Source organism: Nematolebias whitei, chromosome 15 (assembly GCF_014905685.2).
Source record: "Nematolebias whitei isolate Nwh7 chromosome 15, NemWhi1, whole genome shotgun sequence".
NCBI classification, from domain to species: Eukaryota; Metazoa; Chordata; class Actinopteri; order Cyprinodontiformes; family Rivulidae; genus Nematolebias; species Nematolebias whitei.
The window spans coordinates 5067299-5094582 of record NC_056512.1 but is presented as its reverse complement, the minus strand read 5'-3'; the positions used below and the strand labels follow the sequence as shown (position 1 = coordinate 5094582).

General features: G+C 42.4%; 1 long non-coding RNA gene across 1 annotated transcript in view; it reads left to right on the top strand.

Annotated features, from left to right (window-relative positions):
- Window positions 1-1689: 1689 nt before the first annotated feature.
- The window catches only part of LOC119421433, a 44913-nt gene continuing 19318 nt past the window's right edge, over window positions 1690-27284 (top strand). Inside the window, exons 1-3 of the long non-coding RNA XR_005187367.1 lie at window positions 1690-1759; window positions 20527-20625; window positions 20808-20903. This is a non-coding gene — a long non-coding RNA (uncharacterized LOC119421433). The remainder of the gene's footprint in view (window positions 1760-20526; window positions 20626-20807; window positions 20904-27284) is intronic.

Here is a 27284-nt window from a genome sequence, read left to right as displayed (position 1 = left end):
TGCTGCTGTGGTGTCCATGATGTCTGTCCATCATGAAGGATGTTGTTGTTTGTTGTTGTTTTCTGGAATGAGACAGTAAATATGTATTATATCATAATTTACAGCAACGCAAGAAACACCTTGTTTCACTTACAGTGTTAGGTTCAGGCAAAAGTAGCTAAAAGAGCAATTAAACACACACACACACACACACACACACACACACACTCACACACATATAAAATACTTAATTACACACATTTGAGTAAATGTAATAAATTACTTTAATTCCTGTTTAAATGCAATTCATCCTGCCATACCTGCAGTGTCTTCAGACTTTGCCAACAAATTAAAAGTTGAAGCTTAATCATTAAATTATTATCTTTGTGTTAGATTTATTTATAAATCACATTTAAACACTGCTTGTACCAATTAAATAAAATAAAAAGTAACACGTTCTCTATCACCGTCATTAATCGGCAAACAAGCAGCAGCTTCATCTACCAGAGAGTCTGACGTTACGTTTTCTCTCTTGGAAACAGAACAATGTGTTAAATTGTAGAGACTCACCTGCAACACAGGATGAGTTGTATCAGCTGCAGCTCCTTCCTCCTCCTCGTGACTCCGACATGTTTACGTTTATCTCCGTGTTTCTCCCGTGTCGTGTCGTCACTTTTCAAAGCTGCATGCTTCTCAGTTTTTATCTTTGTGAAGTTCTCCCACACTTTGGAGGACTTGGGTCGAACAGTTTTCGCTGCGTTGGTCATTTGTAAAATTTACTTAATTTCCTTTGAAAACACTCTGCTCTGTTCAACTCGCGCTGCAGAGTTTTTAAAAAAATTTTTTTCAAACTTTATTTAGTCAGTCAGCATTGACAATGAACTGCAGGTGAACAAAACAGCTCCACAGCGCCGTGAGAGACGCTTAATCGCGCGACACAACGAATCGATAATGAAATTCGTTGCCAACACTTTTAATAATCGATTTTTATCGATTTTATCGATTCATTGTTGCAGCCCTAGTTGACGTGATGGATGTCGTAGCGGTGCTCAATAACTTTAAAGCCGGCGCATCAACAACAGAAACGTAGATCCAGAGCTTTAAAAACTCCTACAGCTTGTCTTATTGCTCTGGACCGATCTGAATTACCTGGTAAAGGTTGTTTACATGATGCTGTTATCAGTCTTTGCAACAAGCTGCTAGAAGAGACGTTCACGTTCAGATGATGTCGTTTCAAGTGCGTTAACAAGTTCGACGTGTTGCTGCGGCAGATCCAATCTCCGTGAAACAACGTCGACTCACAGCTTTGGATTTGTTCACTTGTCTTTTACAAGAAAGACACAATGTTCCCAAACAGGAGACCACAACAACATGCTAGGCTGCTAATGCTACATGTGCTGCGAGACTATGGCGCCATGCTGAAACACGCTTAGGAACTTTAGTTACGCGGCGCATAATCTCTCGTTAATAAAATTTAATGAGTGAAAAAATAACCGAAACAATACGCACGTCGACCGAACCGAACATGCCGTACCGAAACGGTTCAATGCACCCACGTGTACCGTTACACCCCTATCAGTTAGTGATGAAAATATTAAATCCTTTAGTACAGACTTGATTGTTCTCACTCATGCTCAGTATTTGTAGATGTCAACAAGTTTTTGATGATTTTTGTAGTATTAGTAACACGTTGTTCTCTTTTTGTTGAAGAACAAGTCGTTTTCTTGTTCCCATTCTGCAAGACAACTTCCCCTTCATCCAGAAGTCCTCCAGAGCTCTGGTAAGAGACAGCTACTGACACCAGCTCTGAACGAGTTCAGAAAAGAAAAACTTCTGCTTCTCTGTGATCTGTGTAGTTTTGAGTGTTACAACTCGCAGAATCTGCTTGCACCACCTCGAGTGCAGCCTGCTGGGGTCGCGTCTGCCTGCTTCTGCTCAAGTTGAATTAGTTCTTAAGGAGTTGTGTCTTTTCTACGCTGAACAAAAATATAAACGCAACACTTTTGTTTTTGCTCCCATTTTTCATGAGCTGAAAATCAAAGAACTAAGATATATTACACAACAGGTCTTTTTCACAAATATTCATTAATTTGTGTAAATCTGTGTTAGTGAGCACTTTTCCTTTACAGCGATAATCCATTCAGCTCACAGGTGTGGCATATCAAGATGCTGATTAGACAACATGATTGTTGTACAGGTGGGCCTTAGGCTGCCCACAATAAAAAGCCACTCTAAAATGTCTTGTTTACTTTAACTGTATTAGGGGGGTCAGAAAACCAGTCAGTTACTGGTGTGACCACCGTTTACCTCAAGCATTGCAACACATCTTCACATAGAAATGGTCCGGTTGTTGATTGTGGCCTGTGGAATGTAGGTCCACTTCTCTTGAATTGCTGTGCAAAGTTGCTAGATGGAACTGGAACAAGCCGTCGTATACGCTGATCCAGAGCATCCCAACCCTGCTCAATTCTTCTTTCGGCTTTTCCCTCTTCAGGGGTTGCCACAGCGAGTCATCCTCCTCCACCTCACTCTGTCCTCTGCATTCTCTGTCCTCACTCCAACTACCTTCATGTTCTCTCTAACTGCATCCATATATCTCTTCTTTGGCCTTCCTCTTTGTCTTTTTCCTGGCAGCTGCATTTCTAGCATCCTTCTACCAATATACCCACGGTCCCTCCTCTTAACATGTCCAAACCATCTCAGTCTGGCCTCCCTAAATTTATCTCCCAGTTGTTTAACCTGTGCTGTACCTCTCATTCCTAATCTTATCCAGCCTGGTCACTCCTAAGAAGAACCTTAGCATCTTCATTTCTGCCACTTCCAGTTCTTTCTCCTGTCTTTTTGTCCATGTCTCTGTCTCCAGACCATACAATATCGCTGGTCTCACCACTGTCTTGTAAACTTTTCCTTTGACCTTTGCTGACACCCTTTTGTCACAAATCACTCCTGAAACTTTTCTCCATCCACTCCATCCTGCCTGGACTCTCTTTTTCACTTCTTTACCACGTTCCCCATTTTCCTAGACAGTGGACCCCAAGTCCTTGAAATCCTAAATCCGTCTATCTTGCCAATCGATACAAGTCCTTCTCGCCCTCTTTAGTGTCCAGTCTCCCATACAACTCATCGTTTGCCCTCTGCTTTGCCTTAGCTACTTCCCTCTTTGCTCTACGTCCCATTTCCTTTTATGCCTGTCTCCTCTCTTCAGTCCTCTCACTGTCATATTTCTTCTTGGCTAATCTCTTTCTTTGAACAGCGTCCTGCACTTCACTATTCCACCACCAGGTTTCCTTATCATCCATTCTCTGTCCAGATGACACACCAATGCCCCTTTTCCATTAGTACCTGTACGGGCCGGTACAGCACGGCTCTACTCTACTCGGTACGGTACAGGTTGTGTTTCCATTATGCTTTCAGTACCAGTTCCAGTGGGCGGGGTTCAAATTGACGTCACCACCTCTCACCAGCTGGTGGCGCTGAGACGCAGAAACTGTTTTCAGTACAGGTTGAGAATTTATGTTATTTTGAAGTTGTGTGTATGTATATGTGTATGTACATGTGTATAAATATATATATAGATATAGATATATATATATATCTATATATATATACACATCTATATCTATATATATTTATACACACACACACAAATATATATGTACACACATATGTGTATATATATATATATGTGTGTATATATATATATATATACACACACACACACACATATATATATATATATCATATGTGATATATAGATATATGTATATCACATATGTATATACACACAATTATGTATATATATATGTATATATATACACATATGTATTTATATACATATATATGTATTTATATACATATATATGTATTCATATATATTTATATACATATATATGTATTTATATATATTTATATACATATGTATTTATATATATTCATATATATTTATATACATATATATATATATATATACATATATATTTATCTATATATATTTATATATATAAATATATATAAATGTATATAAATTAAAACTTTGATGAACCAGATTCTACAAAAACATTACATTTAAATTTGTGTAGGTTTTCATCATCATTTGATGTATTTGCACTCATTGTGTCTACTTTTAATGTTCATTTTAAACGTGTGGTTTTTTTTCTTGTTCACGTATATACATTTTATTTTTAGCTTTGCTTTAAAGTTCTTGTTTTGTGATTTGTACATTTGTGAGTTAAAATAAAGTTGAACTGAAGGTCGTCTCTTCTTTAAACATGTTTGAGGGAAATATTCCTGAGATCCAATAGTTTTGTGTCTTTTTATGATTTTCAGCTGAGTTAACAGTCATTAAATTGAAAACAGGATTTCACGATGAAGCTGGCACCGTTTCTATTTTATTTTATTTTTTTTAATCTTCAACGCTCTGCTGGTCTCACTGATCCTCTCCTCCGGAGAGGAGGAGGCTGGGAGGCTCATCCTCCCAGCTCCAGCTCAGCTGGTGACTCCAGAGGCCGTTCCAAGACCCCAGCCGCGCGTAATCATGAAGGTCTGACCCGCGCAGACAGGCGGACAGAGACGGGTCTGCGACAAATGGTGGAAGCGATTTAAAAAAACATTTTATGTGTAAAAAAACAAAACAAAAACATTTTTAAATTGCTTCAGCAATTTTTTAAAACATTTTTTGTATAAAAACAAATTTTTTTTTATTTAAAAATCGCTTCCAGCGTCCGTCCTAGACTGTCCAGTCCGCCTGACTGCCGGGTGGGATCGGGATTCAGCCTTCATGATTACGCGCGGCCGGGGTCTGGCAACGGCCATCTGCAAGTCCCCATCTCCAGCTTCGCAGTGACCAGCGGAGCTCTGAGCACACAAGGCTGGTATCCGGAACCCGAGCCTCCGAGTCGGCACATCGAAGGATCTTCCGCGGTGACCAGCTGAACTTGGAGCCGGGGAGATGACGCCCTGCCCGGTCTGGCGCTCGGAGGCTCCGGAGGGAGGATCGGGGTACACCAGCAGAGCTCCATCCAGCTTGCTCTGAATTATGTTGTCGGCCACCAAGCACAAAAAATGCCAGCACATCAGCATTAGACCAAGATGTTGTCAGTATTGTTTTTAAAATCTTTAAAATAAGTCCAGCCGCTGCTCCAGTCCGAGAAATTACAAATGGCGGATTATTGTTTTGAAACGTTTCTGAAGGATCCAGTGACTCCGCCCCCGACTCCGCCCCCGACCAATCAGTGACCGACAGTGTTCTGACGTCACGTTTTTGTACCTCTTCGTACCGGTTAGAACCACAGAGCCAAGGGTACTGAAAATAGTAACAGGTGCTATGTACTGGTACTAATGGAAAAGCCTCAGAACCGGGCCAAGTAGGGTCAAGTCGGCCCGTACCGGTACTAATGGAAAAGGGGCACAAGTACCTTCCTACCTGTCTCTCTAATTACTGTTGCTGTAGTAGCCCAGTCATTTGGAAGCTCTTTCTTACTACCCAGAGCCTTTAACGGCTCCTCTCTGAATTTCTCACAACATTCTTCCTTCTTCATCTTCCACCATTTGGTCTTCTTCTCTGATTTTACTCTTTTTCTCTTCTTCACAACAACAGTCATTTTACACACAACCATCCGATGCTGTCTGGCCACACTCTCCCCTGCCACAACCTTACAGTCTCCAATCTCCCTCAGGTTTCCTCTTCTACACAGAATGTAGTCGACCTGCATACTCCTTCCTCCACTCTTATAGGTCACTCTATGTTCCTCCCTCTTTTGGAAATAGGTATTGACTATAGCCATTTCCATTCTCTTGGCAAAATCTACCACCATCTGTCCTTCCTAGTTTTTTTCCTTGACACCAAACCTACCCATCTCTTCCTCATCCCCTCTGTTTCCTTCCCCAACATGTCCATTCAGGTCTGCTCCGATCACCACTCTCTCCTCCCTGGGAATACTCTCTATCACTTCATCCAGATCTTTCCAAAATGTATCTTTCTCCTCATCAAATCTAACCTGTGGAGCATAACCACTGACGATGTTGAGCATCAGACCTTCTACTTCTACCTTCGGGCACATCACCCTATCTGACACTCTCTTCACCTCTACTACATTCTTTGCCAACTCCTCCTTTAGGACCACACCTGCCCCATTTCTCTTTCTATCCACACCATGGTACTGTAGTGAACTAAGCCTCAGGTCAAAAACCTGACCCTGAGGGCCTTCCTGGGACAGGAACTGTTATTTCATTGATTTGAGTCCAGAAACACAAATTAAGCTCATCCAGAGACTTTCTAAGGGTGTCCTGCACTAATCAATTGAAAGAACACTCTCTTTCATATTATCATTACTATTTTACAAATGTCTTTGGAGGGGGAGTGGTGGCGCAAAGGTTAGAGAGGTGGGCTTGTGATCCGAAGATCGCCGGTTCACGCCCCGGCCCCGACAACATCAAAATTGTGGGTGGGGTAGGTGAAACACCCACACTTGCCCCCACCCTCATTCGCCCCACTCTGGGCCCATGAGCAAGGCCCTTAACCCCCACCATGTGCTCCCTAAAAAAAAACAGGTCTCTCTTGCAAATGAGTTCTCGTGGCTCAATGAGACTAACCTGGATAAATAAAGGCTAAATAAATAAAAATAATCAAAAGTGTGTTTAGTTCAAACCATTTTAAATGTTGAAGTGAACCACTCATTTTAAATCAACTGTGAAACAGTATTAATGATTTTTAATCCTCATTCAAAGTAGAAATCAAGTTAAAATGCCTGTTACAAGTAATTATGCATTTTTTTGATCTTCTGTCTGAAATGAGCAAGTAGTGAGTCGGTCAAAAGTCAAGGAACGGTCAAAAACATGTTTATCGGAACGAAATGTCATGTTTAACTCTCTCAGATAGATAGAAGAAGACTGGCTCCTAAATGTCTCTGTTTCTTCAAAACATCTTTCTGTCGGCTCCAAAACATTTCTCTGTTTGTTCCAAAAACATCTCACTGTCTCCTTGACTTGTAATAACCCTCTTACGTCACTAAAACCACACCCCTGTTGGTTCTTTCAACCAATCAGGAAGTTCTCAGAGGAACCGGAAGTGACCTCTTTAAAAGGGTCGACACTTCCTAGTTCCAAGCAGAACAAGAGTTCCGAAAGGAACAAGAGTTCCAGAGCTGAACAAAGTTGCTGGAGAGAACAAGAAGTTCCAGACATGATCCGAAGTTCTGGGATGAACTGAAGTTCTGGAGCGAACTGACTGGTACTGATGGAGTTCGGCTGGAGTTCCTGTAGGAGCCACGATGCCTCGCTGTGACTCCACCCGGTGAAAACTTCATAACTTCTGAGGAGGTTTGTTCTGTGATGATCTCACGACTCCTGAGGTCACAGCTGTTCTTACGGAGACGCTGAAATGTGGCTTGAAGTGGAACTTTACGCCGGAACTGAAATATCTTCAGAAAGGTAAAAGAGTCGATCTTCAACTACCAGTGTACCGTGGATTAAGCTGCGTCTAAAGAAGCGTGCTGATCTGGTTATACAGACACATTCCCTCACCCATCTCTCTCCATTTAAACTTCATTTTCCCATCTTTAAAACTCTTCTATCTGCCAGTAATTAATCCAGATATTTTCAGAAATGTCTGTTGTATTTCAGTTGCAAGTAAGAAATCATGGCCGTATGATTTCTCATTGTAAAGCTCATTAATTAAGCTGTGTTAATTGTAATCAATCTGTCAATTAATGTAAATGTGTGATGTGTTTTAAATCGTTTTTAATTAAACGGCTCACTGTTGTTGGTGAGTCAGAAATTAAAACACGTTTCCGTCCACATTTAATCATTCAAGGCATGATAGTACTCAGTCCAGAAAAATGAAAGAATCCGTTTAAATTAAGTATAATATCATGTACTTGAACTAGTCCAGATATTATAAAATGTAAGAGAGCACCCCTGAGCTGAAACCACCTCTCTGCTCTCTCACTACATACTGGTGGCCCGTAACGGTTTCATGAATGGACTGTGCTATTCTGTAACACTTGAATTTATCATGTTGGCATATCTGATCTTAAGTGAAATTAGCTTAAAAGTGCAGATTTCTGTTCGACTGTGAAACGCAGCGTTTTGCAGCTGGGGTGTTCGGAGAAAATACAGTGATATGTTTCAGTTGTGGTGTTAAGAGAGCTGAAGTTAAGTCAATGTGTTCATTTTAAAAGCTGAAATTTGTACATCTGTTGTGTAACTGAAGCTGGGTTTGTGGTAAAACGCTTTATTCTGTTTAAACTGTGGTGCAGAAAGGGGGTTCTGACCCGGTTCTGTTCCAGCTCGGTTCTGATTTTGAATGAGTTGTTTTAAATGGATGGAAAGCTGTTTCAAAGCTGAGCGCCGTCTCAGACCGCCGTTGAAAGTGCTTCGTTATATTTGTAACAGTTAAAATCGTACATTTTGAGAAGTTAATGGACGAAAGTTGACCGGAATATACCAGCTAATGCTAACACGCTAGCTGAAATGACGATGCGTGATTGGTTGAAAACCGCTGTTTGAAACGCTCTGATTCGCTGGAGAGACGAGTGACGTGTCTGTCGTCACTTCCTCTGATGTCAGATTATAAAACCCACCCCCGCTGCTGCTCTGATCATTGGTTGATTCAGTCACGTGACCCCGGAAATGAGTCTCGGTTCAACCGAAGCCTCCACTGTGTTTAAAATCGCTAAATGGAGCTGCCACTGTTCCCACAAAACTCATGTGTTCATGCAGATAGACGTGCTTGTTAAAGCGACACCACGTTTAAGCTTTAAACCCGTTCAGAAACGCTGATTTGATCCGTGTGGGCCGACACTAATTTTAGCTAACGGCTAACAACCGGATGTCAACGGAACGATTCACAGGAAGTTGTCATAGACTCCTGCTGGTATAAATAAGCTTACACCACCACCTGCTGTTGAAAGAGGAGTATAACAGTTTTCCTGAAGGGGAGACTGATAATTCCTCTCATTTGTTTTTCTTTTTCTTTTTTCATCCAACCTGGTTTACTGAGTAACTGTTGAATAGCGAATTCTGGTAAATGAAACTGCTTAAAAAGCGTTTAAAATCTAAAGTTGCCGTGAGACTTTTAGAAAAATTGCAGGTTTGTTTAATTTTTAGTGCTTTTGAGTTAATGAACACTGGAAAAGTCCTGGTTCTTGTATCTGTTTGATTTAAGCACATTAAGTAACACTGCCAGAAAGAGGCATTTACTTAAAAATATTCATGCATTGGGGTAAAACCTACGAATAGGTGCCCATTCATTTGAAGAAGTGGCTTACACAGTACTGTTGAGTGAACCCAGAGCTAAAAAGTGTGTGAAACTCACATGACACTTGAATACAAATATTTACCTGTTAAAATAATCTGAAGTTGGCAACTGTTTAACCAGATAAGTGCTACACAGTGAATAACCATGGCAGGTGTGATAGAAAAGGATTTTGATCCTTGTGAGATGAAGGATTGGTTAGAGGGAGGGTTGACGCTGCTCACAGAATCCTTACATCCATATGGTGAACAGGTGGACAGCATGAACTCAAAAGAGTTATTGGACAAGCTGAAGGAGGTTGCAGAGAGTGTGACCTCTACAGACAGAACAAAGTCAAGCTATGACAAGCTGGCTAAATTGGCGCTCTTATTGAAAGCATCATTCTATGCAGTGGTAGACAAGGCTGATGACCCTGCAATAAGGTTAAACGGCGAAAGAGAGGAGTACCTCAGACTCATGGCACAGTCTAACTTTGAAAGGGATTACAACCTTCTGTGTGAAGCTTTGATCAGGGAATACGACCCCTACACGGGGCCTGGTGGTTTCCCAGCTGCAGACAATGTCACGCAAGGGAAGCATGAACATCCAAAGGTTTATTACAAAAGAATCTTCCAAGCTTATTTTGGTTACAGAAATGAAACCGGAATGGAGGAGGAAGAAGGTTTTAAATTTGTTTTCAGCAAAAATCTCCACACTGACATTAAAACGTCAGTACAGATGATGGCTAATTTCAAAGAAAAATCCATCAATGAGATTAAACAGTGTGCTGTGAATGTGTTTGAGGCATGTTCTCATGCTAAGACGCCCATAGAGGTGTTTCCTGGTGTAAAGGTTAAACCCCACTCGCTAGAACTGGAAGGACGGCGTGCATCGCCTCCTCCTCCTAAGAAAGGCGAGAAAAAGCAGTCTTTTCAAACTAACAAACTGCGTCATGAAGTTGCACGCTGGGACAAAAAAGCTCCTCTTTCAGAGGATGAACGTGATTATCGTAAGTGGGGTGTGTCTAGGATGAAAAGATATGGGAACCAAGGTGACCCATATTATCAGGGGAAGTCCGAAAAGGAACCCCCAAAAGACGTACCTAACCATCCCCCACCTCGGACGAAACGAACCGAGGCGAAAAAATCACAAAGGTTCCAGAAACAAGGCCCTACACCTCTGAGCTCGGAAGAGACAGAGCAACTACGCAGGTTGTTAGAAACTTTGAAACACACTGACACGGGAAACCAACCTGGAGCACTATGCAGTGATGTAATCACTATTACATCTGAGGGCGCAAATGACAACGTCACAGATGTCAGTGGTACACACCAAGACATTGTTGTTGTTGCCTCCAACAACCCCTCATCGGAAGAAGGGGGGTAAACTCACACGTAAACGGTGACGAGTCATCGCAAGCTGAACACTCAGAAACGGCTACTGCTGTGCTGACGGTTCAGACAAACCAAGATTACACAGACAAGGCTGAACGTGTAAAGAAACGTCAGAAAAAACCTAAGAGGTTTCTGTGTAACTTTATCAGAAGGGGGGGTCGCCAAGAAGGCATACCTGTCAGTAACGCTTGAAGGGGTCCTCACACATGAAGCACTTCTGGACTGTGGGGCAGACATAACAATTATGTCAGCTAAACTGTTCGAGGAGCTGAGGACAGCCGCTAGCAGTGTTTACAGGGTAATACCTCTCACAGAATGTGCTATAGAAATGCAGGTCTCTCAGAGAAGAGGACAACCCTGACAGCTATAGCAATGGTTCACATGCAGATTGGCAGAATGACACTATACCACCCGGTACACGTGTCTAGTGTTGACTCATTGTGGATTTATCGTTGTGGATTATATGACTTTTTCCAATGGATTACAGACTTTGTTTCCAAGGGGTTAAAGCATTGCTACAATGGAATTACCAACAACACAATGGAATTACCAAAAACATTGTGGGATTACCTCCTTTGACTTTTGTTTTTCCTTGCTGGATTACATCAAGCTCAAGGACATTCAAAGGCGTAAGTTCATGTTGGAATTCATCCCCATGGACAGGCGATGATTTCCAAAGGGGGGACTGTAGTGAAATAAGCCTCAGGTCAAAAACCTGACCCTGAGGGCCTTCCTGGGAACGGAACTGTTATTTCATTGATTTGAGTCCAGAAACACAAATTAAGCTAGTGACAACACTAGAAACTTTAAACAGTTTATTTCACAATAACACAGATGTCCACTCTGTCTAAACTCGGACTGCATTACATGCAAAATATAAGCCCAACCTAAACTAGGTTGACCTACTTCTATGAACTAAACATGAACTAAACATGAGTACACCCAGACAAAATCATGGCAAAAATTTATGGCACAACACCAACAAAATGAATTTAGACACTCACCAGAATGGAAATGTCTGGAACACACTAGCAGGTATCTTGGGAGGCTGGAGAAGATTATATCAGGATGTCTTACTGCTGGTATCCAAGCATTCGTCTCCTTTTTATTTGGTCCATTGCGTTGTTTCCAGTCGAGAAAACAATTAAACGAAAGTCTGTTTTTGATCTTTTTATTTCCGGTCGTATAACCAGACGTTACATCCAATAACGCAACAAGTTTGAACCATTGCTATATTGTTTTAACCTACGTAGATTTAAAAAAATTCAAAGAGAAAGCTTTATTTTCGAGGACAGTAAAGATGGTGATCCTATCTCATCGGCCACCACGCCATGGACACAGTGACATCACGCTCTAAAGCTGTATAGGATTTATCAAAAAGGAAAGTCTTAAGCACAGTCCTAAAACTGGACAATGTGTCAGCCCTATGGACAGAAACTGGAAGTTGGTTCCACAAGAGAGGAGCCTGAGTACTGAAAGTTCTGCCTCCCATTCTGCTTTTGGAAACTCTAGAAACCACAAGTAAACCTGCAGTCTGAGAGCAAAGTGCTCTATTAGTAAACTATAGAACAACAAGATCTGTAATATAAGGTGGAGCTAGGTTGTTGAGAGCTTTGTAGGTTAGAAGAAAGAATTTGAATTCTATTCTGAATTTGAATTGGGTGACGTCTGGTGAGTATGCTGGCCATGCAAGAACTGAGATGTTTTCGGCGTCCAGCAATTGTGTACAGATCCTTGCAACATGAGGTGATGGTTGTGGATGAATGGCACAACAATGAGCCTCAGGATCTCATCACGTTATCTTTGTACATTTAAAATGCTATCGATAATATGTACCTGTGTTCGTTGTCCCCAACGAACACCTGCTCATACCCCACCACCATCATGGGCCACTCGATTCACAACGTTGACATCAGCAAACTGCTCACTCGCACAATGCCATATATCTGCCATCTGCCATGCACAGTGAAAACCAGGACTCATCCATGAAGAGAACATCTCTCCAATGTACCATATACCATCAGATATGAACATTTGTCTACTCAAATCCTTTATGATGATGAACTGCAGTCAGGTGGAGACCCCGATGAGGACAATGAGCATGCAGATGAGCTTCTCTGAGATGGTTTCTGACAGTTTGTGCAGAAATTGTTTGGTTATGCAACCAGATATCAAGTCAAGTCAAGGTTCTTTATTTGTCATTCACACCGCATGTGATGGAACGCAATTGTGTCCACAGGGCCCCAGTCTCATCCAACAAAAGTATAAATTGTAAAGAAAAAGATATGAATTAAGAAATACGCTAAACTAAGAATACACTAAGCACTAGTAGTACAAAAACAATACGGCGAACAACAGCAGCACAAACATGAGTCTGTGTGAGCAGATGAGTACGAATGAACACAGCAGCATGAAATAAATCAGCTGCATGAGATCAGCAGCATGGATAGTCAGCAGTACATAACAATCAAGTGGCATTACAGGGATTTTTTTTCACAGTGATTTTCCCTGGGTAGAGATTCATGAGTCTAACAGCCTCAGGGTAGAAGCTGTTCCTCAGTCTAGTGATTCTACACTTAATGCTCCTCAGACTCCTGCCTGAGAGGAGCGGGGCAAAAAGTGTGTGCGCTGGGTGAGTGGGGTCCTTCTGATGCAGGTGGCCCTCTTCCTGCATCTAGAAGTGTAGATGTCTGTGATGGTGGGGAGGCTGACTCCAACAGTCTTATGTGCAGCCTTCACCACTCTCTGCAAAGCTTTTCTTTCTGTAGCTGTGCAGCCTCTATGCCACATGTTGATGCTGGAGCACAGGATGCTCTCCACTGCACACCTTTAGAAGGAGGTGAGGACTGAGCTTCCCAGACCAGCTCACTTCAGCTGCATGAGGAAGTAGAGTCTCTGGTGTGCTTTCTTGATCAGGCTGGTAGTGTTGTTGCCCCAGCTGAGGTTGTCATTCAGGTGCACACCCAAGTACTTGTAGCTGGAGACCACGTCCACCGCAGATCGTCCTATATTTGGGGGGGGGGGGGGGGTAGGTATGTTTGCTTCTTCTGAAGTCCATAACCATCTCCTTCGCCTTCTTCACATTGATGTGAAGGTTGTTCTTCCTGCACCAGCTCTCCAGGTGTTCCACCTCCTGTCTTTAGTTGGATTCATTATTGTTTGTGATGCATCCCACCTCCGCTGTATCATCTGCAAACTTTACAATATGACAGCCTGGAGGGGTAGGCACAGTCATATGTGAGCAGAGTGAACAGGAGAGGGCTCAGCACACAGTCCTGAGGGGAGCCATTGCTGAGGGTTATGGTGGAGGAGGAGAAGTTGTAGATCCTCCCTGACTGTGGTCTGTTTAAGAAGTCTAGAGTCCAGTTGTATGTGGAGGGGCTATTGTGAATAGTTTGTCCATCAGGGTCTGGGGAATCATGGTATTGAAGGCAGACGTGAAGTCCACAAAGAGCATACAGATGTAGAAGTTCTTCTGCTCCAGGTGGGTGAGAGCAGCGTGAATCACAGAGGAGATGGTGTCCTCCGTTGATCGGTCGGTTCTTGTGGTATGCGGACTGGTGAGGGTCGTCACTGATGTTGATGGTTGTTTTGATGTTAGTCATGACCAGTCTTTTGACACATCTAGTAGGGGTGTAAATCTCCAGCTTTACCACGATACAATATTATATTGATTTGTTTGTATGACGATACGATTTTCTCTATCACAAATTTTGTCATGATACGATTTCGATTCTATTCGATTCACAAGTTTGCGATCAATAATATTGCAATATCAAATGCCCATCTCATTTACATATAAATAATATGGATGCATGATATTGGATTTTTGTCCGATATCCTATATGCCGATATGTTAAAACTTATTCGGCCGATAACCGATTCCGATAGCGATATTTTATATACAGTGAGGAAAATAAGTATTTGAACACCCTGCGACTTTGCAAGTTCTTCCACTTAGAGATCATGGAGGGGTCTGAAATTTTCATTTTAGGTGCATGTCCACTGTAAGAGATATAATCTTTAGGCTTTAGGCGAGCCGATTGCCCTGTTGGCATGCATGCAGCTGGATATCTCATCAACTTGAAGATTTGATAATGTGTCTATTTCTGCTACCATTTGTGGATTTTAAGGACACATATTTAATTGGATTTATGATAACTGGTTCCTGCTTTTTGGATTCGTCTGGTTGCTGGTTTATCTACAATCAAGGAAGTCGTCTGCAGCAAATTTGGATCCGATCACGCTGTTTGCCTTTATGATGGTTGGCTCATGCCTCGAGTACCCAGACTCAAATGCTTTGGGCAGAATGGATCAGATCTCTGGGATTTTACTCAGACACGTTCCATCGGTGTGGCCATGTAATTTGGACATTTCTGAACCATTTGGACCAACAAAGGCTCAAGGTAGATGTAATTAAGTTCTGCCTGTCCCCAAAACAACTGTGTGTTTATCTGAATCTTGAAGGCCAACTTATCTGAATTTGCCTGGAGAACATGTAATCTGACCCCCCCCCCCCCCCCCCATCAAGGAATTTCTAACTGAGAACCAGAGGAAACCAGCTGAATAAACATTGTGTCATCATTTCAGGACTCTTGGATTCCCATAGGCGTTGTCCTTGGCCATTCTCCGACATACCTCGAGAATGTTTATGGATCTCACTGAAGGGACTGGCTGGATTAGTCCATCCTTATCAGAACTCTTACAGTGCCCTCGAGAGCATCCATGGACATTGCTCACTGCTCTTGTTGTCTCCCCCACTCTGCAGAATGTCTACGTCACTATGTGCGGTTTGTGCGAGGGTTTTTTTAATATTAAAATTTTTCTTCTCAGCCAAGAAGAAAGAGTCTGATAGGAATTTTTTCACTTTCAATTCCTACATGTGTCCAGTTTCACTACTTTTTGTCTGTCTAAACAGATTTCACTTGTAAATGAGTCTTCTAGGCTCAGTGTGACTTATCTGTCTAAATAAAGGTTGAATGAATGAATCTAAAAAAAAAAAAAATCCAGAAATCACATTGTATGATTTTTAAAAATAATTTATTGGTGTGTTACTGCTGCAAATAAGTATTTGAACACCTGTGAAAATTCATTCATTCATTCAGTCAACCTTTATTTAAACAGATAAGTCACACTGAGCCTCAAAGACTCATTTACAATTGAGACCTATTTGGAGACAAAAAAATTCCTAACACGCTTTTAACTTCTGTTTGAAGGTCAGTAGTGTGATAATGAAAAAAAATCTTGCACCCTAGCACATAATGATGCCGACATTACGCGGAGAGGTGCAAGAGCAGTGAGCAGCCAGAGACAACACACACAGAGGCACTGCAAAGTTCAGATAAAATCACTCAGTTCAAATAGTTCCCTCTGGAGAGATCCGTGCTCACTCGGGGGGTGCTGAGCTCCTCTGGATCATCCAAATGGTCGTGGGCAAACATAAGGTTGTTTTCACACTTGGTAGTCCGGTAGACTCGGTTCGGTTCGGGACCAATATTCATGACCTTTTGTTTACATTTGAGCTGGTGCGTTTGCATTCACACTGCACTGTGCAGTTGAGCCAACCTGTTGAACCAACCTGTTCCCCCGCTCGCCTGTGGGGGCGCTGCACCAAGAACTACCGAAAGAAACAACACAAAACCTCTGAAGACACTTCTTCTTCTTCTGGAAATAAAAACAAAAATAGAGTGGCATAAAGTTTTAGATGTTTTAGGATTTATATTTTGTCATTTTTCAACAATGGACTCAGCATGAGCAGAAGATGAGGCAGAAGACCATGGAGAATATTGTTTTTCACACAAGGCAGCTTATGGCTCCATATAAGGTCAGCGAAATGTGTGTTTGTTTGCACTGCGCTGTACTCCACTTCTTGCTTGTGGAGCGGGGCCTGGTCTGTTTACATTCACACTGTACTCGAACCGCGCTGGAGTTTTCTTCTACTGGACCGAGACCTAGGTTTTAGCCCGGGCCAGAGTTCGCATTTTTGTTCCGTGACAGAGTTCAGTGGCGTGTTCACACCTCCCTAAATGAACCGGACTTCCTAGGCAAACAAGCTAGAGTTTGATTAAAGCAGACTAAACAGGGCTGGTGTGAATGCACCCTAAGACGGGCCTGGACTTGTGCCGATTTAAGCAGGGGAACCTTCTGTGCCATGCATGATTTTAAACTATGACGTCTTAGGTTATTACCCACAGTAACCTTGGAAACAGTGGTGCCAGCTCTCTTCAGGTCATTGAGCAGCTCCTCTCGTGTAGTTCTGGGCTGATTCCTCACCTTTCTTAGGATCATTGATACGCCACGAGGTGAGATCTTGCATGGAGCCCTAGTCTGAGGGAGATTGACAGTCAAGTTTAGCTTCTTCCATTTTCTAATAGTTGCTCCAACAGTTGATCTTTATTCACCAAGCTGCTTGGCAATTGCCTCGTAGCCCTTTCCAGCCTTGTGGAGGTCTACAATTTTGTCTCTGGTGTCTTTGGACAGCTCTTTGGTCTTAGCCATGTTAGTAGTTGGAGTCTTACTGATTGTGTGGGGTGGACAGGTGTCTTTATGCAGCTACCGACCTCAAACAGGTGCTTCTAATTTAGAATAATAAGTGGAGTGGAGGTGGACTAACAGGTCTGAGGGCCAGAATTGTTGCTGATTGGCAGGTGTTCAAATACTTATTTACAGCAGTAACACACAAATTATTTAAAAATCATACATTGTGATTTCTGTTTTTTTTAATTTTTTTTTTTTAGATTGTCTCTCACAGTGGACATGCACCTAAAATTAAAATTTCAGACCCTCCATGATTTCTAAGTGGGAGAACTTGCAAAGTCGCAGGGTGTTCAAAAACGTATTTTCCTCACTGTATGTTCCTTTGTCAGAACATAGCCATCTTATTTAGCCTTATTTGCTACAAAAATTGTCAACAGCTGTAAGAGCTGGTGACATATATTCCGTAACAACCATATGATATAAATAGCACTTTGAATTATATTAAATGAAAAGTGTTAAATGTTATTTATTAGCATTAGTCACCTGCAATGCTGTCTCACTTGTGGAGGCTTGTTCCGGGTTCCTAGCTGCAGTGTGGGATCCTCTGCATTCTTGTGCATGAAGGACAGCCTTTTTAAGTTCAAAGTTTTTGTTTATCCATTGTGCTGTAAGACTAATCATGCTAACGGGGCTAACACAACGTCCAAATGTTTGTGATAAAACTCACCTAACAAGTCATGCTATCGGCCATTAGCTTCTCAATGACATCGGAAATGACAGCTTGTAACTCGCATTACGTTAGAAAAATATCTCAGACTGCGGACGATATAGCGAGGCTCAACGTAGTCCATAAATCTTCGGAATCCGACATCCTCACCAATGAAAAATAAAACTTCCACACCGCCAAAATTTTGAATTTTCCTCTGCCGTGAGATCGGGTAGGCGCACGTGATGTCATCGCATTGCGCTGCCGTTGTAACGTCATCACGTTGTGCTGCCGCTGCAGGCAAAAATAGCGCCTTTTATATCAGTGAGTTATTTTATTGGAATGGCCGATGTTCGATATTGAAATTTAACGCTAATATTGGCCGATACCATGCCGATAATATCGTGCATCCCTAACAAATAAATTTACAAAAACAAATCAAATATGATTTCACCATTTTATTTCTGTTATTACAGGCACAAGGCATTTAAATAAAAATAAAAACTTTTTGTCTTAATTAATGAAAAAAAAAGTCCTGTTCAGTATAGTCTCACATTTCTCATGTTTAAGTGCATTTTTTTAAACCAGTTAACTTAAAAGTGTCCTGATTATCTTTCAGTTATGGAGAAATAAAAATACATATTGAGTTAACATAACATGGCTATCAATGCCGTGTTTCTTCTTCAGATGAACGGCCAAATTAGTTGTTTCCTGAGTATTTTAACTCACACTGGCACCTGTTGCATACAACATGAGTTTTGTCTGTTGAGCCGTCCTTCTGTTGGAATCGAAAATATTTCACAGTGTTGATTTAAATCCAGTAGCAGAGTGAATTTCGTCATCTGTTTTCTGCTTCGTCTGTCTTGTTACTGAGGCGGCCGCAGAGCGCAGCTGTGCATGGAAATGGTGACACAGACATGCCTTGGGAATTTAAAAATAAAAGCATATTTTAAAGATGACGACATCAATCAATGTTTTCGTTTTGCCACAATATAATTGAATCATCCATCCATCCCATCCATTTTCTTTACCCGCTTATTCCATTGTGGGTCACAGGGGTCGCTGGTGCCCATGTCCAGCAATCACTGTGCGAGGGCCGGGGTACACCCTGGACGGGTCGCAAGTCCATCACAGGGACACATAGAGACAAACCAGACAAACAACCATTCACTCTCTCACTCACACCTAGGGACAATTTAGAGTTACCAATCAGCCTAACATGCATGTTTTTGGTCTGTGGGAGGAAACCGGAGCACCCGGAGAAAACCCACGCATGCACGGAGAGAACATGCAAACTCCACCCAGAAAGGCCCCTGGACCGGGGTTTGAACCAAGGACCTGCTCGCTGAGAGGCAGCAGCTCTACCAGTTGCGCCACCGTGCTGCCCATAATTGAATCATTAATCATTTAATCAATATATCGATGTAAATCCATGTATTGTTACACCCCTAGCTTTTAGTGACTTATCGGGGTGAGGGCTACTGGCCAATAGTCATTCAGACCAGTCACTGTAGAACTCTTTGGACTGGGATGATGGTGGCGGTCTTCAGGCAGGTGGGAACTGTTGCCAGGTGAGGAGTTAAATATGTCTGCCAGCATCTCATAGAGCTGATCGGCACAGTCTTTCAGCACCTTCCCGGGAATGTTTTCTGGGCCTGTTGCTTTGTGAGGATTAATCCTCTTGAAAGTACTCTTCACTTTGGCTTAGGTCTCGCTGAGAAACTCTTCTTCCAGTAAAGAGGTGAGTTTGGTGCTGGGTGGTCTGTTTGGGTCTTCAAAACTTGCATAGAACTTGTTGAGGGCATCAGGCAGTGATGGGTTTCTAGGGTGTTGCGCACCCCTGCCTTTATAATCTGTTATGCACTTAATGCCCCTCCACATGCTCCATGGGTCTTGTGAGCTGAATTGACCCTGGATCCTCTGTGCATATGTGACTTTGGCCCTCTTTATACCAGAAGCCATTAATTTCCTTGTCCTTGTCAGTTCCAGTGAGTTGCCAGACCTGAAGGCAGTGTCCCTGGCTTCCAGCAGTTGTTTGGGAAGCTGGTCTCAGATCATCTTGGAGGTGAAGGTGCTGGATGTGGAGGCCGTGGACTCTTGTGGTTACACTTGATCTGTGGTTGTGAGGCCGATTGGATGTACTGACAAATTCTCTGAAACACTTTTGGAGACAGCTTATGGTAGAGAAATGAACATTCAATTCACAGGCATCAGATCTGATGGACATTCCTGCAATCAGCATGATAAAAGCACGTGCCCTCAAAACTCAACGTCTGTGGCATTGTGCTGTGTGATAAAACTGCACATTTTAGTGGCCATTTATTGTGTTCAGCCTAACGTCTACCTGTGCACTAATCATGCTGTCTAATCAGCATCTTGAGCTGCCTCACCTGTGAGGTGGATGGATTATCTCTGCAAAGGAGAAGTGTTCACTAACACAGATTTACACGCATTTGTGAATAATATTTGAGAGGAAAAGGCCTATTGTGTACATAAAAACCATCTTAGATCTTTGAGTTCTGCTCAAGTTTGTGTTATGGCATAAACAAAAATGTAGATAAAAACGTTTGATTCCCTTCCTTTCTCAACACCAGTATCATGACCAAAGACCAACATGATTGTTGGGATTTATAGAAAGCTGCTGAAAATTGACATTTTTGTCAGCTTTTTTCAGTGTTTTCCCCATTTTTCTCAACATTTAAAAATTGTTCTACTTTACCATTTATTGTGCATTACAGGAGTGTTATGTCCACAACCTCCTGAAGGTGACCACGTACATCCCGTCTATTCGCAGAGATGTGCTGGAGCTGATCGTAGGAAAGCTGCTCAAACTGGATGTAAGTTGGACATCTGCCAACTCTTACGATTGCTGCACAAACACAGATTCCACACATCTTCATATTTAACTCTATTCTTTGTCTACTGATTTGTTTTTCTTCTCATTTTTATTTGGTTGTCTCACAATACAAGATGACTTTCAGGAGAAAGTGTTTGAGTCCTGTTGTTAATTTATCTTCAGGTGAGTGCATCCCGTTCAGATATTATGGAGGCAGAGGAGAACGCAGCTCAGGACCAGGGTGCCGAGCAGCATCTGGAAGAGGGACTTTTTGACATGGTAGGGGTCTACCAAGCAGGGTTTTGGGGACCATTTACACGGCGCATATTTTGAGTGAAACCACACCTTTCTCTCTGCGGTTTGGCTGTTCATTTACACACAAGTCTCTCACCCCAGGCTGATTCTGGAGCTTTTTCAATCCAGGTCTTTCATCTTCCTTATGCGCATTTGTCGTATTTCCAAAATACTGTACCACATTTTTATTTTACACTTCTTGCAAACAACGTGCTCTTGTCAAGATCTGTCTTCCCCAGAACATTGTAGGATCTGAAATGGCTACACCAACTTTTAATGACGAAGGAGCGGGCTGAATCATGCTCTCCTCCACTCTATGCAAGCAGACTCCATTTAGATAAAGGGAGCTGGCTAACTAGCTTGCTGTACGGTGGCCTACAAGGCCAAATTCTACAGTGACGGGTAGACACGTAATGCAATATGCAGTGCGCTCGGGAGTAGGAACGGAAAAAAATAAAACACACAAACACATTTTAAAATCAATTTATGGGCCCTTAGAATCCATTCAAAATCACCAGGACTAGGAATGTAGATTCTTTAATGAATCGTTTTTTTTCTGCACACCTGTATAGTATTGTGGCTTTAAAATGATATTATTTTGACCTAAACTGTCATGTGCTGAGTAAAGATATTCTAAGATAAGGTGTGCGTTGTTTTTGTTGAACATGTGCACAGAAAAGGACGGGGTAAATAAGACATTTTAAATTTATCTGGCAACACTGATGCAGGGCTCAGCTGCATTCATTGCACATGCAGCGTCTGCATAACCACAGTTAAACTGATAAATACATTAACATCTCTTTGATCCCTGGATTTTATTAGTTTTGCTCCTACATGCTGAAAAAGTATGATTATCACAAAAACGCTGTTCTCTGCCATTTATTATAACTGTTGTTAGTGTAGAAAACTTTGGACTGCAGCCGCCTGTAGCAAGTTGGTATCTCTGCAGACAAACACGGAAGGCTTATCTGGAGGGCCATGTCTGATTGGACGATAGAAAAATGGGCATATCCAGAGGGGCCACATCTGATTAGACGATACAAAAATGGGCATATCCGGAGGGCCACATCTGATTGGACAAAAAAAAAAAAAAAGGCTGGACGAAAAAAACAAGGCGTTGTGTTAACTACAGACATATTATGTCTATGGTGTTAACCGGTTTGACATTAGCGGTGTCTCCATACCTTCTCTTTCCGCCTCTTTTAACAGAGAACTTACAGTTAAATTTCAAAATAAGAGCAACATAAATGGGTAGCGGGGAGGGCTAAATGTTTGGTTTTTAATACTTAGCCATTACATTAACAAACAAAATCCGTGTTGGTTGTTGAATAATGTGAAATTTGTTACAATCAATTCATAAATAAAGAAAACTAAAGTAACCAACATAATAATTATACTTAAACTGGCTTTGGGACCAAGGATGTTTCCTTTAACTTCACATTTTCTTTTTCAACCTTTTAAAGCAGTCACTGCAGATGAGTGATTGTCAGTTTCTGTAAGAGTTTGCGGTTAGGAGCGAACCCAGAGTGCAGAACAGGGACTCAACTCGGCAGATATACAAAAATATGTTTTAAATGTAAATAAAAGTACAAAATAAACAAGCTGACGGGGCAGCAAAACTTACATGAATAAGGAAGGAGGCAATGGTAAAAGTACAAAATAAACAAGCTGACGGAGCAGCAAAACTTACATGAACTAGGCATGGGGAACTCAGGCGACAAGAGAGACACGGGGAACTCGAGGGACCAGGAAGACTCAGGGAAAGACTCAGGACAAGACTCAGGACAAGACTCAGGAGACCCAAGGGAGAGTACCAACGAAGACGACCCGACAATGGACAAGACAGAATAGGACTGCTTAAATACTGGGAGAAGATGAGACATGATGACAAACAGCTGGGACGAGACACAGGTGGCAACAATGGAAACTAATGAGGAAGCACGAGGAAAACAGACACAAACCGGGCCACAGAAAAGTACCGTCCTTACAGATTTCTGCAACTGGAGCAGGTATTTCTGTTTACTGGTTAACTTCCTCAGCTGTCTCCCATTTTAAGGGTCAACACTACTTCATGTTTCAGTTCCTTTCATACATCAGATCTCATAGAAGACCACTTCTAAAGAGCAAATTTTGTTTTTAGCTTTTGTTTTGGGCCATTATCTTATTACAGGACTCATGATCTTTAATTGTGACCAGCCTTTTTGACATATGGGAGCAGGTTACGCTTCAGATGCTTCATATTTCATTGTACTCAGACCAGACTCAAGCCAACCTGTGTCAGGTGCAGCCTACAACCCAAGATCAAAAGATAATCTTCTTGTGTTTGACAGCAGATATAACGCTGTTTCTTAGAAACCTTCAGTTTTACAAACCGGATTCCAAAAAAGTTGGGACACTAAACAAATTGTGAATAAAAACTGAATGCAATGATGTGGAGATGGCAAATGTCAATATTTTATTTGTAATATAACATAGATGACAGATCAAATGTTTAATCTGAGTAAATGTAACATTTTAAAGGAAAAATATGTTGATTCAAAATTTCACAGTGTCAACAAATCCCAAAAAAGTTGGGACAAGTAGCAATAAAATGCAATGGAAAAAGGAAATTGAGCATTTACTATAACGAACAGCTGGAAGACCAATTAACACTAATTAGGCCAATTGACAACATGATTGGGTATAAAAAGAGCTTCTCAGAGTGTCAGTGTCTCTCAGAATCCAAGATGGTAAGAGGATCACCAATTCCACCATTGTTGTGCAGAAAGATAGTGCAGCAATACCAGATTGGTGTTACCCAGCGTAAAATAGCAAAGACTTTTAAGTTAACATCATCAATCGTGCATAACATCATCAAAAGATTCAGAGAATCTGGAACAATCGCTGTGCGTAAGGGTCAAGGCCGTAAAACTCTACTGGATGCTCGTGATCTCCGGGCCCTTAAACGTCACTGCACCTCAAACAGGAATGCCACTGTCAAGGAAATAACAGAATGGGCTCAGGAATACTTCCAGAAAGCATTGTCTGTGAACACAATCCACCGTGCCATCCGCCGTTGCCAGCTGAAACTCTACAGTGCAAAGAGGAAGCCATTTCTATGTAAGCTCCACAAGCTCAGACGTTTGCACTGGGCCAGGGGTCATTTAAAATGGAGTGTGGCAAAATGGAAGACTGTTCTGTGGTCAGATGAGTCACGATTTGAAGTTCTTTATGGAACACTGGGACGCCATGTCATCCGGACCAGAGAGGACAAGGATAGCCCAAGTTGTTATCAATGCTCCGTTCAGAAGCCTGCATCACTGATGGTATGGGGTTGCATGAGCGCTTGTGGCATGTGCAGCTTGCATGTCTGGAAAGGCACCATTAATGCAGAGAACTATGTTCAGGTTCTAGAACAACATATGCTCCCATCTAGACGTCATCTCTTTCAGGGAAGACCCTGCATTTTTCAACACGATAATGCCAGACCACATTCTGCAGCAATCGCAACATCATGGCTACATAGGAGAAGGATCCGGGCACTGAAATGGCCAGCCTGCAGTCCAGATCTTTCACCTATAGAGAACATTTGGCGCATCATAAAGAGGAAGGTGTGACAAAGAAGGCCCAAGACGATTGAACAGTTAGAGGCCTGTATTAGACATGAATGGAAGAGCATTCCTATTTCTAAACTTGAGAAACTGGTCTCCTCTGTCCCCAGACGTCTGTTGAGTGTTGTAAGAAGAAGGGGGGATGCCACACAGTGGGAAAAATGGACTTGTCCCAACTTTTTTGGGATTTGTTGACACCATGAAATTTGGAAACAACATATTTTTCCCTTAAAATGATACATTCTCTCAGTTTAAACTTTTGATCTATGATTTGTGTTCTATTCTGAATAAAATATTAGATGTTGGCACCTCCACATCATTGCATTCAGTTTTTATTCACAATTTGTTTAGTGTCCCAACTTCTTTGGAATCTGGTTTGTAAAAAAGAGCTGACGTAACGTACCTAAAGAGCCGTTTGTTACGCACTGTAACCCCAGATTCTATGAGTATAGGCGCAGCCCTTTAAGGCTATCGCTAGCGGGCTTATCCCTTTGCGCGCAGCGCAGCATGGAAAACTTTAGTCCACGCCCACCTACATTGTGGGCCTCATCCCCGGTCCGTATAAATTACGGTGAGACCGGGTAAACGGCTCCCAAATAGCTTTTTTCTTCAGCCATTTAGGAACCAGTTAGGCCCAGAGCTTAAAGGGCTGCGTCTATTGTCATAGAATCTGTGGTTACAGTACGTAACTAACGTTCTATTTCGTATAGGCTTTGCCCTTTAAGGCTATAGCCAGTGGGTTAAAGGCGAAGCAGGATGTAGTCTATGCAGCAGCTTAGGCTGTGTGGTTTGAGCAGTCGTCCTCCAATGCGAGAGTTAGGGGTTCGAGTCCACCAGCAGTCAAATGTCGAAGTGCCCCTGGGCAAGACACTGAACCCCTCATAGCCTCTTATGTGTGTCCCATCAGTGTATGAATGTGATCTAAAGCACTGATTAGTCTCTTTAGAATTATTTGTTCAATTAGCTTTGTAGAGATCTAGTAGAGTGCTGTATGAATGGGTAAATGAGGACACAGATTTTTGTGTAAAGCGCTTTGAGTATCTTGAAATAAGATAGAAAGGTGCTGTATAAGTACAGTCCATTTACCATTTATGCCTCACTGGGTCCACTCAGACACAACATGAACCACCTGCTTGCACAAAAAAACATTTCATCACTCAGCCTTTTGTGTGCGTAATTATGCGCTGCGTAATTGCGTGCTCCATGCGCAGGAGCGCACCGGAGAAAAGATCTCTGGTGAGGAACAGAGGCTGAGATAATGGACCTGCTGCTGTGAATAGGAACAACGGAGGATACGAATTGTAACAGTGTAACAATGAACAGAGTAGACCAACAGCTTCTCAGGATGAACCGATTAATAACGATAAAATAAGAAGTCATGAACTTGTGACTGATAATAAATATCTCACACTGCGACTGCATGCAGGCAGGTGTGAGCTCAAAAGTGAGGCTCCATGAAACAAATAATAATCATTCTGTCAGAACCCTGAGAACGGAATGGGTCATGGAGAAAGGAGAAACATCACATAGATAAAAAACGAATAATTGAACATGGCGATGAACAGGTACCCGCCATACAAATATTCTCCACTGTCATCCCTCCATGCAGAGCCATGGAGGATGAAAACATTCTGGTGGAATGTGCTCTGAGATTCTCTGGAGGATCCAGCCCAGATGAACTGTAAACTTCAGAAATAGCCTCAGACAACCAGTGTGAGAGGCGCTGGGTAGCTAGAGGACGTCCTGAAGAGCTGTCCCTGTAATGCATGAACAGATGCTGAGAACGGCGCAGTGCGGCTGTGTGTGCCACGTAACACGAAAACGCTCGCACGGGACAGAGGAGGTGAGATGTTGCTTCCTCTTCAGAATTATGAGGAAGAGGATAAAACCCATCCAAGGTTATCACTCTCGATCTGAATGAGCTTGTGATGCTTTTCAGAGCAGGGTTAAAACGCTGTACAGCTGAACTGCCATCAGCTTGAATTCTGAGACATGAGAGAGCAACAGAGAGAGCAGATAATCACTCACTCTCTTTGCCGACATCAGACCTAACAGCAGGGCTGTTTTTAATGGCGGAAATTTAAGGGAAACCTGATCTAAAGGCTCAAAAGGAGTTTTGATCAGAGCATGTAAGACCATCATTAGGTCTCACTGTGGAGCTAGTGGACGTGACACAGGTCTGTGTCTTTGTACACCTTTCAGAAAATGCTTCATCAGCAGGTGGTTAAGAACTCTTCTGTCACTGAGAAACCTCATGACAGGAAGAAATAGCTGCAGCATAAGTTTAAATTGTGCTGAACGCTAGATCTCTGTCCATCAGTTGCTGTAGAAATGACAGCACGCCACCTAGTGGACATGAGATGGCCTCCACACCTTTCTCTGCGCACCAGCGCTGAAAAACTGTCCACTTGATGTGTGCAGCATTGTAGTGGAAACAGCTCATGTGCCCTGAAACGTATGCACCACATCCTGTGGGAGGCCCATCTTTTTCTAAACAGATCCGTTCAACGGCCAGACCCAAAGGTGCTGACCTATTTCTGGGTAACTCCTGATCGCTCTTCCTGCCTTGAGGAGAGCGCCCAGTCCCCCCTCCCCCCCCCGGCAGTTTCCACGGCCGACCCGATATCAGTCGCTGCAGCAGGTTTTTGTGTGCCCAACACAACAGCTGTTTTGCGATGCGTAACAGTTGAGCTGAGCACACACCACCCTGACGGTTTATGTTTATGTTTAGACCCGAACAGACCACCCAGCACCAGACTCACCTCACCACCGGATG